General features: G+C 43.0%; 1 protein-coding gene across 3 annotated transcripts in view; it reads right to left on the reverse strand.

The window, feature by feature from the left end:
- The window catches only part of l1cama (L1 cell adhesion molecule, paralog a), a 51,835-nt gene extending 38,112 nt beyond the window's left edge, over window positions 1-13,723 (reverse strand). For all 3 annotated transcript variants that reach the window (XM_015037912.1, XM_015037913.1, XM_015037911.1), the window contains exon 1: window positions 13,591-13,723. The gene's annotated coding sequence lies outside the window, so the exon portion shown is untranslated. The remainder of the gene's footprint in view (window positions 1-13,590) is intronic.
- Window positions 13,724-19,332: the final 5,609 nt, after the last annotated feature.

Consider the following 19,332-nt stretch of genomic DNA (forward strand, 5'->3'; position numbering starts at 1 on the left):
GTGTGTGTGTGTGTGTGATCTCACTTGACTGGGCTTATACAGACATGCAGGAGTCACACATGCCATTACAAAATTAATCAAACACGCCGAGATGCTTTCACTCAAGCCAAACAAAGAAAATTAGCAGCTTTATTTGTAAGCCAGTGCCAAACAGGCAACATGATTATAAGATTAAAATAATAAACTGATTTACTCTAAGTAAGGAAAACATCGCTGGTTTTAAGGTCTTAAGGCTCAAGCTGCTATGATAGCACTCTCTGTCTGATTTTCCCTGCACACCTTTGTAAGTCGATGGTGAAAATAAAATAGCCAATCAAGATACAATTATTGTTTTGTGGATGTGTTTAAATGAGATTTATCAAGTGAATAGCAATATCTTGCCTTAGCAACAGCAACTGGGCTCCAGCTACCTCCACTTTCAATGAAAGTGTTGACAATCTGAATTAACTGTTGCATTGATTTTTCTGTAATAAATGGAAATCTTTTTCTTCCTGCTGCGTTTGCATTCGGCTCTTCTTTGTGCCTTGCTCTGTCTTCTCGCCCTGCAATGAAAAGTCAATTTCAGACATTTCCAACTGAATTTGCCAAATTTCTGATGGTTTGTGTGAACCCTTCCAGGTTGAGAGTCGGTCTTTGCCTCTGGTAGAATGGAGCAGGAGATGGTTTGGCAGACGAGGCAGGAGTCTGTAGTAAAACAGCATTGCTGTGTTCTGCTGTAATGAAAAGAAGAGCTGAGCCAAAAGTAAAGCTCTTGATCATCTCTGGGTTAACCCACACCTAGAGCCACGAGATGAGGACCATGACCAAAAGAATAAGATCATGGATTCACAGGTACAAGCAGCTCACCGAATGAGATCAAGTAAGCAGAGCTTTATGGAGAGTCACTCCTCCTACCCATCAAAAGGGGACCGTCTGACCAGAAAGAGCCTCCATTTGAAGGTGAATCCGTGATCTTGTTCTTTCGGGTTTGTCTCAATGAAAGGAGACCCCAAGGCAGATCCTGAACCCAATGAAGCAATGATATTTCTCTTATTGCCCAATGAGATCTCCCTGGATGGGATGAAGACCCAGAGAGAGGGATGCCTCGGTCTCCCTCCCGGACCATTACTTGTTTGGCCCAATGCTGGATGAGAGTAAGGCAATGGATGAATGCCATAAAAGTACACAGTAAATCAAATCATGTATGAAAAGCAGTCTTCCTCCACAGCTTGCCACACAAATCCAAATTTCAGATTTGTAAACACTCTCCAGAGTAAACACACACAGAGAGAGGGAGAGAAGTGTATGCAGCTGCAGACTGCTGGTTTGGGTTAATGATCAAGTCAGAGGAGTCAGTTTAAGAAGATTTGCCTCCCATTCAAATGTGGCTGACAGAGGATGAAAGACAGCCGCGAGACGTGGGGAAACGGAGTTTGCATGGTGATGTGGCTCCTGGGCTTCAATTTAACCAGCGCGCACAGCTTGCGTGATTGTGTGAGAGTGTTTACTCGAGGTGTGACGGGTTAGTATTGTTATGCATGACTCATTTTGTTGGTGGTAGCATGTGTCAGTCCGTGTGTGTGTGTGTGTGTGTGTGTGTCGATTCCCGCTCATCCCTTCTCTTTTCTCACCTCCCAATCACCATGACAACCTCCTGACTCCAGCTCTGCCACACACGGCAAATATTTCTCTCCCTGCCTCTCCCCATTCCACATGTTCACCTCCTTCCCCACCCCGTCTCCATCCCTCGCTCTGTCATACGTCGACTCTCTCTTACTTCATCTCCCGTCTCCTGCGTCTCCATCTCTTCCTCACTCCCCGTCTCTCCCTTTTTCTTCTTATGTCTACACACGGCTGAAGGAGTTTCTCTTTCCCGACTGTCATCCTCGCCAAGCGTCTATCTTTCATTTGCACTCCTGTCATTTCATTCCTCCTCTGTTCTTTGCTCCCTGCTGATTGCCTTTCGCTATTAGTATGGAGCACCACTTTCTCCCTCCACCTGCAAGATTTTGCTTAAGAAAATGTTGCCCCCTAAGTACAGCCAAGATAATACTCAATCTAATTACAGGTTGCATTCTATCAAACTCTACCATCAACCTCTGTGAACTTGGAGAGAGAGAGAGAAGCCAATCCAAGGGGAGATTTGCCAGCTGGCAGTGCATCGATACAGTCCCTCAACCCTAAGTGGCTCTCTAACTCCCATCACATCTGTTATCATCATGATCGGGAAACCGGTTTTGCTCTGTAACTAAATCAAATCATGACCAATCGGACCTGTGGTGGGGATGCATTTGAGCAGGAGCGGCTTGTGTTCTCCAGCGGAGGGAGGAAGGCCGAGCACCATCAAACGCTGTTCTGTTATCTGAGGCCTGCAGCCCCGTTTCTGCACCAGACCCCCCGTTTCGGTAAATCCTCCCTCCAACCCCCCACCCCCCCTTGTGTCGACGCTGCTGAAACTACATCCACGCAGCAGCCCCTCTGTAGTGGTGCAAAGAGATCAAGGACATGACATTTTCCGCAGCGCGTTCCAATTTTCCAGCAAGGCGCAATATGAAAGAGGGTAAACAGACAACCTGTGCCATCCCGACTGCGTTTGCACCAGACTGCATGTGCATCATCTCCAGTAACATATTTAAAGAAAGTGACAGGCTTTATATTTTCTGCCCCTGAAGAGAGTCTAGCTGTGAATATGTACAAAAAGTGACGCTGCAGTCTTCTATATTTATATTGCGCTGCTGAGATGCAACACCGGATTAATAACAATATGGGCCCTTGGGCTAGAGCTGGTTTTGTGGTAGCAGTACCTTGTCCACACATAATTATTTTATGCATGCAAATTAATTTTCAAGGTTTTTAGGGCTTGTTGGCCAAAACAACATATTGTCTGCCCTTTAAAAAAAAAAAGAAAAAAAAAAAGTTCCCTTTAAAAATAGCATCAATTCTAGAAATATTGTTCATCTACACTAAAAAAGCTCAGAGATTAGAAATGAATAAACAATTTGGAAAAATCAAGACGATCAGACTGAGAATTTTCTATCCCACGTAATTAAAGGTGAAAGGACTTGCTTCTGAGTTATGTATACAGATTACTAGTTGTCATGGTAACACCTGCACAGTGCAAATGGTTTCACTGCAATGTTTTTGGTGTCAACCCCATTTTTCAAAGTTTGTGTTTTTTATTCAGTAGAGCTTTGCATCAAATGACCTTTTTAAAATTCTCTCACTGAAAAGTTTTTATCATTACGAAGACAGTCTCTTCAAAATAAAAGCACTTTCTGTCTGATTAATTCAGACATGTGACATTAACTGGTACAATTTCTTCTGGTCTTCTTTAAACTAAATACCTACTTCTGTTTCTAGTAGTGTGCATAAAATACCCCAATAATCTCAAAACAATTTACTGTAGTTAATATTTTTTGCACATGTTAAACTGAGAATTAGAAAAGATGTTAAACGCATTTGTGTAAATTGGGCTTTAAGAGCTGTTATTTAAATTTGTAACCAGGAACAGTTTTGTGTTTTAGGGAGAACAGAAGCTAATCTCCCCAAAGCGATGTAGCTATATAATATTCAGCCATTTCTTGGGGAAAATCCTTCAAAGAAAGTTCAGCCCAGCAGCTGCAGCCGCATCTCTTACTCTAAAATTTTTCCTTCTGCTCTGGCAGATGACAGGAAGACTTTGTGTCCAACGATATAGCCGGAGACGGAAAGAAAAACAGATGCAGAGAGGTGAGCCACAGCAAAGCAGAGAACACCACGGTGACCTTTGCCTGCGGCTGATAAACAAAATGGGATTTTCTTAGAGAGTTTGAGCCAACAAGCTCTGACAATTCGTACCGCCACTTCCACGGTTAACACACACGCAAAACAAGATGCTTATACACTGCAGCTAATGTCTTGAAAATACTCCCCCGGTAAGTCAGGCTTACAAGCAGCTTAATGTACACAGATACACACCTCTATGTGGAGAAAATAAACCCGACGCAGTATTCTGGCACACCTAATCCCCTGCTACAGTGGCAGATATCTAAATCATCCTCCATCCTGTGATAGCTGAGTTTAAAACATGCTGATGTTGCGGCTTCCTATATAGGACACGCACAACGGCACTTCAGCGACTCATCCCAGCTGGTACAAGCCTAAAAACAAATGTGGGATGGTGTCCATTGTCTTCCTTCAAAAGAATCTCTCTTTCATCCTTCCCCTAACACCAATTGCCTATGGGAGCCCAGAGGCAGGGACCTACACCCGGGACAACATAGCAGGATCTTAGAGGTAATCAAACCCCTTCGCCACATCAAGTCAGGGGGTGAAAGGGGTCGGTCTCTGCCTCAAACGAAGGAGTTCCTTAGTGTTTAGCTTGCTGAGCTGGGATAGAGTGAGAGACGGACAGACGGATTGGGATCTAGTCTGCAAGAAGGCAAGTGTCGCTCCCGCCAAAGAGAAACAAAAACTGAGTCACAACCAAAGCTCTTCATTGAACCTTCTGTCCATGTTCCAACGTTGAGGTTATGAAACACTGATTGTCACTGAAGATCCCAGATGTAAGTGGCTAAAGGTGTTTGCTCAGTCGGGTGGCTTTGCTCCGTTTTAGGGATGGCATGAATAATCTGAAGTAGTTTGGATATCTTTTCAGGATGGCTCTTGTGTGTCAGGGCAAGTCCACGTGATAGACTGTAGGAAACACCCGGACCCTAATGGAGGAACCATTCACCTCCCCTCTGATCTTGTATTTGCAGGGAGAGGTGAAACCAGTATTTCTGACACCTGTGGCAACAGACGGATCAAAACACAGAGAACTGCACACGCAGCTCGGAGCCCTGTCAGTATAACTCACCGTTTGCTTCTTTGTCTGCACGGTAATAACAAAGGCTGGTCAAAACACATTAGACATAAACACAAGGGGACATGGTGATGTTGGGCGTAAGAAAAACTATTGTGATGAAGATGAATAAATACAAGCAGGGAGAATAAAGTGTTTACTAACCATCGGAGGCATGCCTCTGCCTCAGCACTTACCGCCGTTATCATCAGCAGAGGATCTTTACCCTCCCATTCCTCTCTTAGCCGCCTATTTATCTAACCACATTGTCATCCTCTCTGCTAATACTTCCTGGCTATTTGCCCTGAGCAGGAGCAAACTTTAGTGCTTCTTATTAAGATTGTTACCGATAGAAAATGCCCTTTCATTCTCTCAGCAGCCACCCCACCTTCCTGAACGAGACCTGGAGGATTTAAGCCTTTCCTTCTGTTTATAATTACCTCATTAAGCTCATTAACAGTGTCCGGACCCCTCGGTCTCTTTTTCCTTTTTTTTCCCCCTCCTTTAACTCCTTGGGGTTTGTTTTCACAAAACCGCCTCCCTCTGACATCTGCCCCCCTCCGTTTTCTTTCTTCTTGTTGCGCCTGTGTTTTCTCCCAGGGGATTACCCCCATTCATCCTGTCTTCACACTGACAAGAAAACCTCGCCCCAGATGCCTGCTCAGCGCTCCCTGCCACATCGTTATGTCAAAAGGACTCAACAAACGTATTTACCTCGCCACTGCGAGTGTGGTCACAGCGACGTCTCCGGTCTGTCTCGGCGTAAACAGACAGCTCGGGCTTGTTTTGCAGCTCCGTGGCCGATTAAGTCTAATGAATTCAGAGAGAGAACCCAAACAAATCCAACTCGGTCCTGATTTAAAAAAAACAAACAAACAAACAAACAAAAAAACAACATCAGACCAATCTTGCAAGAACGGTTACACAGACATCATGATTCTTTGCAGAGAAAGCAGGAGGGAAAGTGACTTTGGCTAGAATAAAACAAGAGATGGTAGATCTTTTTTCAGTAATTATGAAGAACACTGTGGAGGAAACATTATGCAACCCCTTTAATTCACTTTTAAATTCCATAAAATGTGCAGAGGATTTACAAAACTAACAAAATCTTGCAAAACTGTTAATACCCCAATTTTTTTCTCATTTTATTTGGATTTTCAGATCAACAAATGAATTGTAAAGTGGAAAGGAAATTGCATTTTGCATACATTTAGACCAAACAGTTTGTTAAACAATTCCCTACATCACTTACGGCAATCTGCACCAGCTCGTCTTAGACAATGATTTCCTTCTTTCCACTCTTTGCTTGTAAAGTGCATGACTCGCACAGCTGCGCTGACAAATGGTCCCACCTGAGCTGTGGCTCTACGCAGCTCCTCCAGCTGGTAGAGATTTTAAAGCTTGCAATAAAGTTTTAAAACCCGTTGCAGGCTTAATGGAGTCAATAATTTTCCTTGACCTGTCGGAGGTGTTCCCTGATTCCCTGTTCGTCAGCAGAGGTTCTCAAACAAAACTTTGAGGCAGAATAGTGACTTTTGGAGGAAACTGGAAGCTCTAGATATATTTAGCGGCATCTGAGTAAAGGAGGCCGTCTGTAAATATACGCAGCAGAGATAGTTTTAGATCTCATGCGTCATATCTTCTGAGCGCGTCACACCTGTCTGCCTGCGTCCAAATCCTGTACAGATGTGATGCGGGTTCAAATAAAACATTTCCCAGATATCACTTCTGAAGATCACCTTCCTCTTTTCTTTATCTTCTCATATTTCCTTTCTCTTTTAAATATTTTTGCTTTTGCTTCACTTGGATCATTCTCCTTTCAGCTTGTAATCCTACTTTGCTCGTCTTTTCTTCACCATCCCCCGTCTTTGTCTCCAGCCCTCTTGCCTGACGCTACCCCGTTTTAACCTTGTCTGCCCCCTCGCCTGCTGTCCTCCAGCCAGCGCCTGCTTGCCTGCGGTGGGTGTAGTGTGTAATAGGATGGCACAGTAGGTGCGATTAAATTAAGCAAGTGTATGGGGATTACAACCCACTCCAAACGTGATCCATTCCCACGCTTCGTAATCCATCTCTAATGAATATATCATGGCTGACACAGCAGATAAAAAAAAAAAAACTGCCTGCAAGAACCTCCAGTCACAACAACGAGACACAGAACCAGACAGCTTGTTTTCTTACAGCTCCCAACTCCAGGATGCTGCGTCAGTGTGAGTGTGTGTCTGTGTGTGTTATGCCTCCATCTGTTTCAGTTATGGCTGGTTTAAATGAAGTCTAGTTCTGGGGCGGGGAAGTCCCAAGCAAAACCACAATCAATATCTTTAGGTGTAAACACACTAAATAAGAGAGCCATTAGGTGGATTCATAACACTCAGAGGACTTTTTTTTCCCCTTTACACGTGAGAGGAAATGTGCTGCGCTACTCACAAACCCAACAGCAGCTTTAGTGTTATGTTCTGTTTTTACTGCCGGGCTTCAATCACGGTGCTTCATTTTCATTCAGCATCACTCGAGTTCACAATTAGAAAGTCAAATGTCCAAACTTTGAGAAAACATTAGTAAGGGAAGTAAAATCTCTGCAGTACAGAATCAGCATTGCAAGTTAGTTTGTCCCTTCAGGGAACATTAATTAAAGAAAAATCATGCCAATAATTTATTATGACTCTTCCACTTCAGAGCCAAAATGTAAATGAATTTCAGAAGAAGAAAACAAACAAACAAACAAACAAAAAACTTCATCAGCTTTGAGCAATTAATGTAAAATATCACCAGTGTGCACACTCATTTGCATGTGTTGCCACTGCGTTTCATTGGGAGGCTTACAGAGAGTAACAATAAAAGTGTTTTATTGAATCTAACCATTGGCAAACACAAAAAAGTGAGCGAGCATAAAAGTCTTTCCAAGGGCACGAAAGAACATTTATTCTTCCAAAGGGGGAAACCGGCCAGAAAAACGCACGCCACAGATAAATAATGAATTGCAAAAGAACCGAAAGCCCCCTTTATAAACCTCAGCTGGGTTGTAAAACATAAAGCAAAGCACCAGCACTGCAGAGTACAGAGATATAGTATACCCCAAGTTTCATTAAAAATGCAGCCAGCCTCTTAGCAACAGATCAATAAATTAGTAAACCAATGTCCCTTTAATGAAACACCCTGCGAAATGTAATGAAAATCAGAAACGAGTAATAACGCATAAATTCCCCAGAGAGTCCCAATGTCACAGCATAGGCAGTAGTGTCAAAGATATCAATATCGGTTAATAAGTGCATTAGACTGAATCATACTGAGATATATCAGCTTTTTTATATTGATTGTCAGTTAAATATTTAGACACTTTTTTCCACTTTGCATGGAAAACAAACAAAACAAAACATTTTTTTTTTTTTTAGATTGGACATAAGCTGCAGTGAAGTTAATGGGGGATGCTGACATCACATAGGATTAGTCACGCTTTTTATTATTCTACAAGGTCATTTTTGTATTATTTTGCACATATTTATGACGTTTTAGCAATATGTTTTAGCTTTATGTTAGCTCTGGAGCCAGCTTTAAAATAATGAGGTAAAACAGTAATTCTCGAACTTTAACAAACATGTAAAACCTCAGAGTTTGCAAGTACAAGCAGAGCAACAGACACATTTAACTCGTGACACGATGCTGACTTTCCTTTTGCTTGATGGAAGAGATTTGATCGTTCAAGTTTTGATTCGTTAAACTTGTACTTACAAGTTATCGTTTCATGTTCCAATTTGGAAATAGGCATGAAGTGTCCTGAATGCATGTTTTGTGTTTGAAGGCAAAAAAACTTCATTAAAATCTCAGAAATACATGATTGTCTGCCTTTTTATTTTTTTTTTTTTTTTTTTTTTTGCTTTTGTTAATTGCTAGCTTGACGCTAAAGTAAAGGTCACCTAAACTTGGTTTTAATGTATTTAAGTTTTAATGGGTATTTCATTTTCAAAAAAAAAAAAAAAGTCTGCAATTTTCTTATTATATTTTCAAATTGAACAAGTGTAAGCTAATTTTTTTTACACTTTGAATTTGTTTATCATCTGGTAAATCCAGTCAGGGTCAATTCACAGACAAAGTTTAAACTTTAAGCAGATGCTAATCTGATCTTTAATCCCATTACTGTTGTTCCAGGCTTTATTTATGTAAAGTAAAATGTTATTTGAATCAGGTTTGGCTGACTTAATGGAGACTTTAACGCCCATATGCTGAAACGGGAACATTAACGATTCTCTGTGATGCCATTACTGCCTTCAACACTTCAACTGAATACTAAATCTATCCAACCAATATTTTTAACCAAATGCCACCACTATTGCTACTGTCTTCTATGAATAAAATCCTCTAACCCAAGTCTTTAACTGATGCGTAAGTCATGTCATTCATCTCTTGGCTCATATGGATTGTGATTAATCCTTTGCAGGCAAGTATGTAAAAGAAAAATATCTTTGAATAGCAACAAAAGAGCTCATAAAAACAAGAGAGTCGTTTTGGGAGACACAGAATCAGTTCAGTCTAAAGATGGTCGCCGTCGTGGACAATAAAGCCTCCTTGACTGTGGACCAAACTCAGTGACGCTGCGGGGAATTCTCTCTGTGACCGAAACAAAGACGTAACTTTGTCAGAGAAATAGATGAGGACGTTGTCAGAGGGGCAAACAGAATGACACATATGGAGCTTCCTGCCTGTCATAATTTATGTTACTGTCACGTCGTGTTGCAGCTGCATTTTATTTTATTTTTTTCCCCCAGTTGAACAGCACATTTTCAGGAAACTGTCTTATCGCAACACAATTCATGCGCTATCTTAATTCCTACAGTAAGTTAGCACAAAGTTCAGCATTATTGAAAGCTCAACAGGAATGTTTTGGTTTTTGGGGTTTTCTTTTTGCTTTGCCAGTAATTAATTTCTTGGCTGGTTTCAAGCAGCTTCGTCGTTTTAAGTGCCCATATCTTCCTTGATGCCCAAAGGAATTGTGTGCTTCTCACCCTCTTCGTACCACCGCTATGAAAACTGTAATAAGGTAATTCACTCTGACAAATTAAATTCGTTCTCATACATGACGCCTCTGTTTGAGCCATCGAAGGTTCAACGGGGTTGAATTTATGAGTCTTTATGAGTCTTTGTCTGCAACGCTCCTTCTGGGAAGGCCAACGTGAGCCATTACTTTGATTAAGATCTCAATGTTTTCGACGCTGCGTAAATGCTGATACGGCTTTGGAAATAAAACAAACAGAAGAGAGGTGACTTACGGTATGAAAATAGAATAACTAAAGTTGTAGAAAGACAACAGTTTTTTATTTTATTTTATTTTTTTAAAGATTAAATCAGAAATAAAATAAAATAAAAAAAATAAACAGCCTGCTTCCTTCTTCAGGGTTTCCTTCTGCTGCCTCGTGTCACCTTTTGCAGATTTTGGTCGCACCCCTACTCCTGGCTTCCTCCTGTATTCCCTCTAATCATTTACCGCAGCTCGCCTGTCAATCCACCTGACCCTTAGCTCCCTAAATCACCACAATGTATTCTGCGCCAAACCCTGACAGCATGTCGACATGATCCCGTGCTTGACATCCAGTGGGCTGGCTCCCATCTGCACAAATCTAAATCAAAAAGCCAAGCCCCAACCTGAATAGGGGGACAAAAGGAGGAGTGGCGGTGGTGGTTTTTTTGTTAGTTTGGCAGCATCCTGCAGGTGCACACAGATCCTATCGCTGAACTACAAGCACAACTTCCCAAAGAAAGTCACGAGCTTACACGAGCCTTCAGTTTGTAGCTGCAGCTATCGCCCTTAAAGCTAAAACCGCTGAGTATGCGGTTTTGATCATCAGCAGACGCTTAAGTAATGAGGGCAGAGAGGCAACGTTAGAGAACGTTTGTCTTGGTGCCCTGCGTCTTCGCGGAGTGTTTGTTTGCCACAGACGCTGTGCGCCTCAGCTGTGGCTTGTGTGTGCTCATGTAAATGCGTTTGATGAGCAGGATGGCAACACAGATGCCCTGCGGCTATAACAGGTGGCACAAGAGCAGCGGAGAAGCGCTGACCCTCGCTGACCCCGAGCTGCACCTTCCCTCCTACGCAGTGCCAGCTCGGCACTCCAGCGCAGAGCCGACGGACTCTTTAGAAACCAGTCAGCTTGAGGCGAAAACAGAAAGAACTGACCAAACGTTGTTCATGGTTTGTCTTCGATTCAATTGTAATAATTTGTAAAACATAAACCTAAAAAGAAAAAGAACCGCAGACATCAGCTTCTTTTGGGCCCCTTCTCCTTCAGGTAAGATAACAGTTTAATACGGCACATTTTCCTCGAGGCCTTGCTTCTTTTGAAACCCTGCCTGATCCTGTCAGTACTTGCGGAGGACAAAGCTGGATGAAGTTAGAAATCATCTGCTGACTGGAGTCACACAATTTCCAGCACAACTCGAAATCCCCGTCTTTTTCTGATCAGTGCAGGCATCATCATCGCTAAGCTACCAAAAGTAGCCGCAAGGCACAATTCACAGAGCCGGACACTGTGAGGAATTGCTGAAGTCAGCTATTTGGAGAGAAAGAAAAAAAAAGAATTAAAAAAAAAAATCACAAGAAGGTATGCAAAAGCTTGACAAAAGAAAACGATATTTTCGACAACATATATGGAAAGGTCTGTTATTTATTCCTTAATGAATGGTCAACAGTATGAAGATATTTAGATTGTTGTTCTTTCACTATAAAGTTCTTAAAGATGAACTTTATAGTGAACTTAAAGCCTATTAAATTGGTATTGTGGGGTGAAAGCTTTACAAAACCCCAACATCAGTGATCAGCCACAAATTTCTGATCAGTGCATTTAAAACACCAAAAGTCCACGTTGCTCTCCATCTTTTTTATGCCTCCTCCACCGTCCTCCTCCGTCTGTTTTTTTTTGCTGCATCTCTGTTTCTCTTCTCACATGAATCCCGGTTTCCATCCGTCTCTACGATGTAACTGTTCAATTAGGCAGCCGGTGTCGGACTGGAGATCACTTTGTGCACCAAACTGTAGCAGGGGTTAATCATGGACTCTAAGTCCAGCTACTGACCGACACCAGAATCTCTGTTGCACCAGAATTTCCCATGACGGCCCTCAGATTTAGCCTCCACCGCAACGCAAAACTCACCGCATTGAATAGTATGATAATGTGACCAGCAGTGGGTCTCTGTGGAAGGGGGTGGGGGGATGAGGCAACGCTTCCACACAGAGGATCCATAAAAACCGACTCGTTTGACTACAAGGTGCCATTCAGCTGCTGCATCCCCATCTATTGTGTGCTGCATGTTTATGGATGTTGCACAGATGGCAACAAGCCATTGTCGGGTGCGAGAGGAACTTCCTGTTTCCTCTCAGAGCCACAGAGGGGGTTCATCTGGGGCAGCCGAGACGCGCAGGGAGCTCGAACACGCACTGGCATGATGTTCGCCGGCGATTTTAACCATCACAGTGTCAGACGTGTTCAATGTGCCTACAGAACACCAGAGGAATAACTGCTCACATGCATAGAATAGCTGCTTCTGGTGATGCAGATCTAACAAAACCGGTAGAAAATGTTTTCGTGCGATTGTCAAAAGGACATCCAACAGGCGGACAGCAGCTGGCATCTGGAAGCACGCAGCCAGGTGACTTCCTCCTGTTTTCTGTGGAACACCTCCACCGTCTGCTGCGTGCGCTGCCCCACCCTTTTTCCTTCTGTGGCTCCTTCAGACTGAACGCCTCCCTCATTTCCCCTCTCTCCTGTTGATATCTGAATCTTTTCTTGCCTCCTTGGCAGTTGTTTTTCCTTCTTCCACTTCTTTTCTCTTTGCACCATTTCAAGAAATTCTGCCCCCTGCAATCAAATCCTCTGCAGAAGATCACGTAGTTTGTTCAGCTGCGTGCGTGTAGCCGAGTTTCATCCTCTGCATCGGTGAAATTCCTCACGCAATCAAGGGCTGTACTTAACATTGAGCCACGCAGCTATTAGCTGGGGGAGGGGAGGATATGATTAGAATTTAAAACTGCAAAAAATGAAGAGGGGAACATTTAGGAATGTAGGAATTGCTCCCAGTTTTCCAAGAATGCTGATTGTCTGATGGGTTTTTTTTTTTGTTTTTTTTTTTGCTTTAAACATTTTTACATTGCATGGTGTTGTAAATGCATACTAATACAGCCAAACCAAATAAATAAATAAACAGATCAAACTACAAAAGCACAGTTTTCAGTATATCATATCAAAAAACTTTCACCACATCACATAACAAAGTGCACATGAGGTGGTTTTAAGCAGAAATGATGGGCAGCCAGATGTTATCGAGGTGCCACAAACGTTCCCCAGTGCTGCTAAGTATTTAATATTAATGTCACCCTGTTGCATGCAATGCACTCAATGCAAAATTGAAATGCTGCAATATAGAATGTTTTGCAAAAATACAAAGCAAAATGTGACCACACGACTCCATTTCCCAGTGTCGCAATTACCCCTTTGCTTTTCTCTTACAAGTAAATTAAAATTACTTTCAAGTAAATGGCTGTAAATTACAACGTTTACTTGTAAATGACCCCACAAAAGGGGGGGAGGCGGGAAAGTCCTGCTGCAACTGCAGGCGAAAGGCTGCGAGTGACTTCCACGAAGCAGGTGGAGGATAGTGACAGAAGACGAGGCACAGGTGAGATACCACAGCGAGCTGCCTCCACCTCACAGCCTAATTAGACCCATCACATCAGGCAGTTCGCCGCCACTCCGTTTCCATGAACTGACAATCGGACGCCTCTCGTCTGAAGAAGATCCTCTTACCTCCAAAGTGATGCTCCTCCAAGCCGGCGGGTCCTGGCGTCCCTTTTTCCTCCCTCTCCTCCTGATCTAATTGTGCCTTTTCTTCCTCCTTTTTGTGAAACTGATTGTGCCCCCTCTCCTCTCCTCTCCTCTCTCTCTCTGCTGATGCTGCAGTGATAGAAAAACACACCCTCCTTTGGCCGCGCTCTCTCCCTCCTCTCCCTGACTCTCATTGGCTGCCTGTTAGGGGTGACATCACCCTTCTTCTTTGCCTGTCTGCCTCCCTTTCTCCTCCTCCATTCCCTCCCTGCCTACCTCTCTCTCTCTCTATCTCTCACTCTCTCTCTCTTCACCTCAGTCTCTGTGGATTCTGACCATTCCTTTATTGTGCTTCTCCTCCATCCTCCCTCCTGTTCCCTATGCACCCATTTCTCTTTACGCGGTCAGGGTTATTACATCCATCAGCCTCCCTTATTTTGGTTCAAGCAGGTATGATGATGCACACCGAGCTCGTCGCCTGTGGCCCTTTAACACTCCTCTGTTCTGCTGCCGCTTCATTTCAGGCGCTCACATCACAAATATATTTGCTTTTTTTTTTAAAAAAAATTTCCACACCAACTTTTAATTCACCGGATAAGGAAGTTCAACAGAGACTCAGCTCTGTAAACGTTGCCGTGCTGAATGTTATATAACGAATAAAATAAATAAATAAAAAATGCGTCAGGAATCAGTTTTGTCTCTTATCTGAGTTGGGAGGGTGATGGAGGGCGATTAACAGATTTCTGGGTAATAAAGAGCTGTGCGGTCCAGGGATCCCTTGGCTGTGCTCCTCATTGTTGCCAGAGAGAAGATAACAGAGTTGTTAAATGTCATTGGGCGGCTTTAATCCAGCACACACGCTGATAAAGATCTTTTGTTTGACATGCTTTTATCCGCGGCTCCGTGATTAATACTAATTTATGTTTTCCGTCGTTTGCCTCCGCTCCCCCTGCAGCTTTATCCGCGTTTCTGATATTTTCAATGCTCTCTCATTTCCTTTGAACAAACTGTATAAACAGGTGCTTGATGTTTGTGAAGTCCCCCCCCACCCTCCTCCTCCTCCAGAAGCCCTTTAAATCCACTAAACAATTGCCACCCCGCTCAATTTCACACTTCTTCGACTCAAAGCAGCCGGGAAATTTTTCATTTGTTGCCTGCAGACGGTTGAGCCGTTTACCTCTCACTGTTCTCAGATTACACCTGCGACAACTTCAGGTTTTATTCTCTGCGTTAACGCGCGGGTCTGAAGCCTTCGAGCACGTCTGCAAGTAAACACTGTGAAATTTAGCAGATATCAAAAAGACGGGGGGGGGTTAAGACCGGTCGTCACCTTCCCTCTGCAGAGAGAGATTCTCTGATCCGATCCAGTTACTTTCTGAGCAAAATTCAGTTTAGGGATGTGAAATAATAAAGAGTGAAGGTTTTCAACTGAAGGTCATAAACGGTCGTCTATATTCATTCGGCCTCGCTGTCTTTGTCTGGACAATGACAGCAGAAACTGGCATTAGGCGTCTGCAGGTTAATCACGATGCATTTCATAACCATTTAGATCAATTATGGAGATGAACATCAGCTGTGTGTGGGTCTGATCCCCATTTTGGGAAGTCATACAATGATCCCTCTTGATCAAATCAAAATTAAACGTGAGCAATCTCCAGTTTTTTGTTGTTTTTCAAGGCAGGTGCAAAATGTCACCATACGTTCGATATGAGACGCCCCGTAGATCCATTTGTAGTCAAAAATGTCAAGTATGAAAAGACTAAAACTTCAAAAGTCCATAATAACGAAGGGCTCAATTGACCGGCAACAACGAAAACACAGAGACACACTTGCACCGAACGCTTCTGTCCTCGCTTCTGAAATAAGAACAGAGACAATTAGCCCAGTCACACACATACAGTCCACGTCTCCTCCTAAAAATAAAACTCTGAAATGAGGACATTAGCCATGTCCGGTCCTGAAACCCCCCTCTCCTCCCGCCTCATTCCTGCTGGGTTGCTGCTGTTTTTCCATTGTGTTTCCCCTGCCTGAGGTCTGCCAGCGGGTCCATCTGCCCCCGGTGTCCACGGAGCTGCCAGGCATTTGGACAAAAGCTGCCACGGCAGCAGACAGCATGGGAAAAATGATGGATGGTGCGAGGCAGGTGAGAACCTCTAGCGCTGTTCCCAGCAGAGGGTTGATGGGCTGAAGGGAGGCCGAGGCGTGGAGGGTCAAAATCTGTGTCTGCTCGGCTGCCAGGAAGGAAAACAACAACCAGGAGAGAACATGAGGAGGAAGGGTTCGTTCCTCATGAGATATATTTAAAAGTCAGCCGGAGACATTTTGCAGGAAAGCTACTAAAACCAAATCAGCGCTCAGATGCAAGTAAACCACTTTTCATCTAGGAAAAGATAGCTCTCTCAGATCGATCTGTTGTGAAAGCACTTGGACCGTCTCGTCTCCTTAAGTCAAGAGCTTCATGTCTCCTCGACCTTAATGAGTAGACCTCCATTCTGCCGCTACACTCCCAGCCTTTCATGCGTGAAAGACTTTTATACCTGCCCACATTAGAGGATCTCTACCCGTCTTCCTTCCTCCGGAGGTCTGAGCTGCGAGTCAGGAGTGAGAGAGACAGTTTGTGAATGAACGACTCGAACCCTGGAGCTGGAGGAAGAACAGATGTCATCAGTAGACGACAAAGAGACAAAGAGGAAGACATTTCCATCGGCTTAAAAAGCCAAAAGCAATACAGCAAATGGCTGCAGCAAGGAGGAGGCAAGAACCCAGACGGAAAGCACGACACGTTAACGTTCGCAGAGGAAGAGAGAGAAGCAAAACGCAGCGGCAACAAAGCTTTAATAGGCGCATCTTACCTTCAGGATGGACCTCTTTGGCTTTCAGACCTGCCTTTGAGTTGTTCACAGTGAAGATTCAAGCAAAGGTGTTGAAAACCTCGTTCTGATGCTCAGTTTCAGCTCCAGCAAAGTTACCTTCACTGCATCTTTATGTCTGAGTGGACGGCATTGCCACCATGTGACTGGTTGAGCCAACATTTGGGTTTTCAAGCAATTAAGCAGATAATGTTGGGCGAGTGACATAAGTTACAGATCTCTTGAGAAACAACAAATATTCAAATTCTGGAGCTGTATAACTTCAGGCCTCCCTAATATTAGAAACCAGTTGCAAGAGAGACATTTCTATGCATTTCTAGGAATAATAACACAACTCTTAAGGATACAATTTGACCACGAAAACATCTGTATTTGGAACGTTTTATAAAAACTACGTAAAGAAGTTGACTCATGACAACGGAGCTGGTTGGATTTATCCAATGTTTTGGGTGAATTCCTGAAGATTTGGACAATTTCCTAGTTTTCCTGGTAAAAGGCCGTAGAAATGCTGCCAGGAAAGACTCACAGTGCTGGGAAATTCAACAAAAATTTAAATATTTCACAATGCTATACTGTTCCTACCCCCTTATGACGTGACCACATGTTCCCGATAAAGGGCTCTTTGTCAGTTTATTGCACTCAACATACACAGTGTCTGTTAACACATGAAACAAATTTGGGTCTTTCAACGAGAATCAGCAGAAACAAAGCAGATATAAAATATGCATCGGCTCAGATGAATCGTTTTGAGGTCAGCCATTTTCACAGTCATTGTTGTAAACAGGCAGACACAACAATGGAGACGTCAGAGTCATCGTTTGATGTTTCTCCAAAAACCGTATTGTCTATGAGCAGGAGCTTATCAGAGGGAGTTTTACCTAATCAGGGGTGATAATCAAATATTTCTTGACAAGCAAAAGAATAATTGGAAACGGGGTCTATTGAGCAGTGTAAAATTAAATTAGATGTGACATTTGAGCATTTTATGGTGTAGCATGGAGCAGTTACAATGAATTTCAGGTACATTTATGTACAGACATCACAACTGCTTCTAAATTTAATGAAAATGCATTCACACTGAAAACAGGATGTCAGTGGTTGTCATTTTGACTTCTGTTTTGTAGTTCTCAGGTTAGCGTTAACGTGACAAAATAAAAGAAAAACAAGAGAAGCAGTCATGAACCAGAGCTACGGACGCCAAGTGAGCGCTTTTTCTTCTAGATTACGTGGTATCTGATGTTGTCCTGGCTTTTGGAGGCGCATTGATCTGCTTAAAGTCATTATGTGGGCAGAAGGTCAGCCAGCCGTTTCTGACCTGGAGTTAATCACTTGCTAATTGAAGGGAAATGACTCTGATTTAGTTTCCTGCCATCCTTCAAGTGGCCATGCAGCTAAGTGTGGCCAACACACCCCATGATGAATGTGAGCTGCGTATAGAAATCGTTTCCTTTTTTTATTATTATTTTTGCTTGGAGCTCATGCATAGAGCTTCTCGAAAGGCACGCTTGACGTGGACGTTTCTTCTTCTCTCGCTGGGGTTATTCTCACATTGTCTCCAGATTAGAATCATAAGATCCAGTAACTATTAATTAGCTTAAAAAAAAAAAAGTAATTAAGTGTCATAACATTTTAAAATTGAATCATCGGTAGAAGCCACCAAAGCAGAAGTTATCATACACTAAATATATATTCTTCAGGCATGATTGTGTTCCTAATATCTGTTGGTGTCTGGCATACATAACAGATCTAATCTAATTATCAAAGCACAAATAAGATTTATCGAATTAGATTTTGATTACCTTCTGACTGCCTCCAGTGTTTAATGACCAGAGGAGAGGAGATGTGTAACGGAAAAGATAATGCAACACCAGAAGACGGGTAATCATGGGAAGGATGTCAGATCAACGCAAATTCAAGAAAGACAACATTTCTCAAGCTTCGGGACGAAGTTCTTTCATATAAAATACTAAACTCTAAAATTAGCAAAACGTGAAGTTTGAATCTTAGCAAATTCGAGAACAGATGAGAAACAAAGTCATTGACATCTACAAGTGTGGAAAGATTCACAAAGCCATGTTTGAGGCCAACATGAAAAAAAAAATCTAAATATAAAATACCGCATACCTGGTTGGAGCTTCTTCTGCATCGATGTGGCGTGTTGCGGAGGTGGTCAGCCTGCGGTTCTGCTGTGGAAGTCCAGGTCTCTTCGGGTCGTCTGCATGGCCGGGTCCAGGGCCTTTCGTCCTCCTATTAATGATGCTTCACGTTGTCTATGGGATGCAGATCAGGTTAGTCTGATGCACAGTAACACAGTGACACTGAAACAGCTTTTGGTACCTTCATCAGCGTGGGCCGCTGCCAAGTCTGGAAAATGAGATCAGCGTCTCTGTGACTCATCTGGAGAGGGAAACATTGAGGGCTCTATAGTTTCCTGGTAGACGACTGCGCTGACTGTGGCCTTGCTGAAGCAAAGAGAATCAACAGTTTTCTCTCCATTTCGTGTTGAAAGACTCATTGAAACTACTGAACAGAGGTCAGGTTCTTTTTCTTAGCAAGACATTTTGGATGTCGTCTCTGGTTTAGAAGAGGCTTATCACAATTTAACCTAATATAACGCATCATCTCAAGGCACTTAGCTACGAAACAAAATTCAATCTAATCATACAGACAGAAGTCAATACATTCTGATTGGACTGCACTGTTTGAGGGTCACCTAAGGCGATTGCATCAAATGAAGGGATTTAACAGTCATGCCTTATTCCATGGATCTGAATAATTGTGCCATTTCCCTCCATAACTTTAAACAGCCTTTGCTTCGCAGCCCTCTTTTGCTACACTTTTTCCTTCCACTCAA

This window comes from Poecilia latipinna, unplaced genomic scaffold (genome assembly GCF_001443285.1).
Source record: "Poecilia latipinna isolate Pla-1442-1.1 unplaced genomic scaffold, P_latipinna-1.0 Scaffold423, whole genome shotgun sequence".
Lineage (NCBI taxonomy): Eukaryota > Metazoa > Chordata > Actinopteri > Cyprinodontiformes > Poeciliidae > Poecilia > Poecilia latipinna.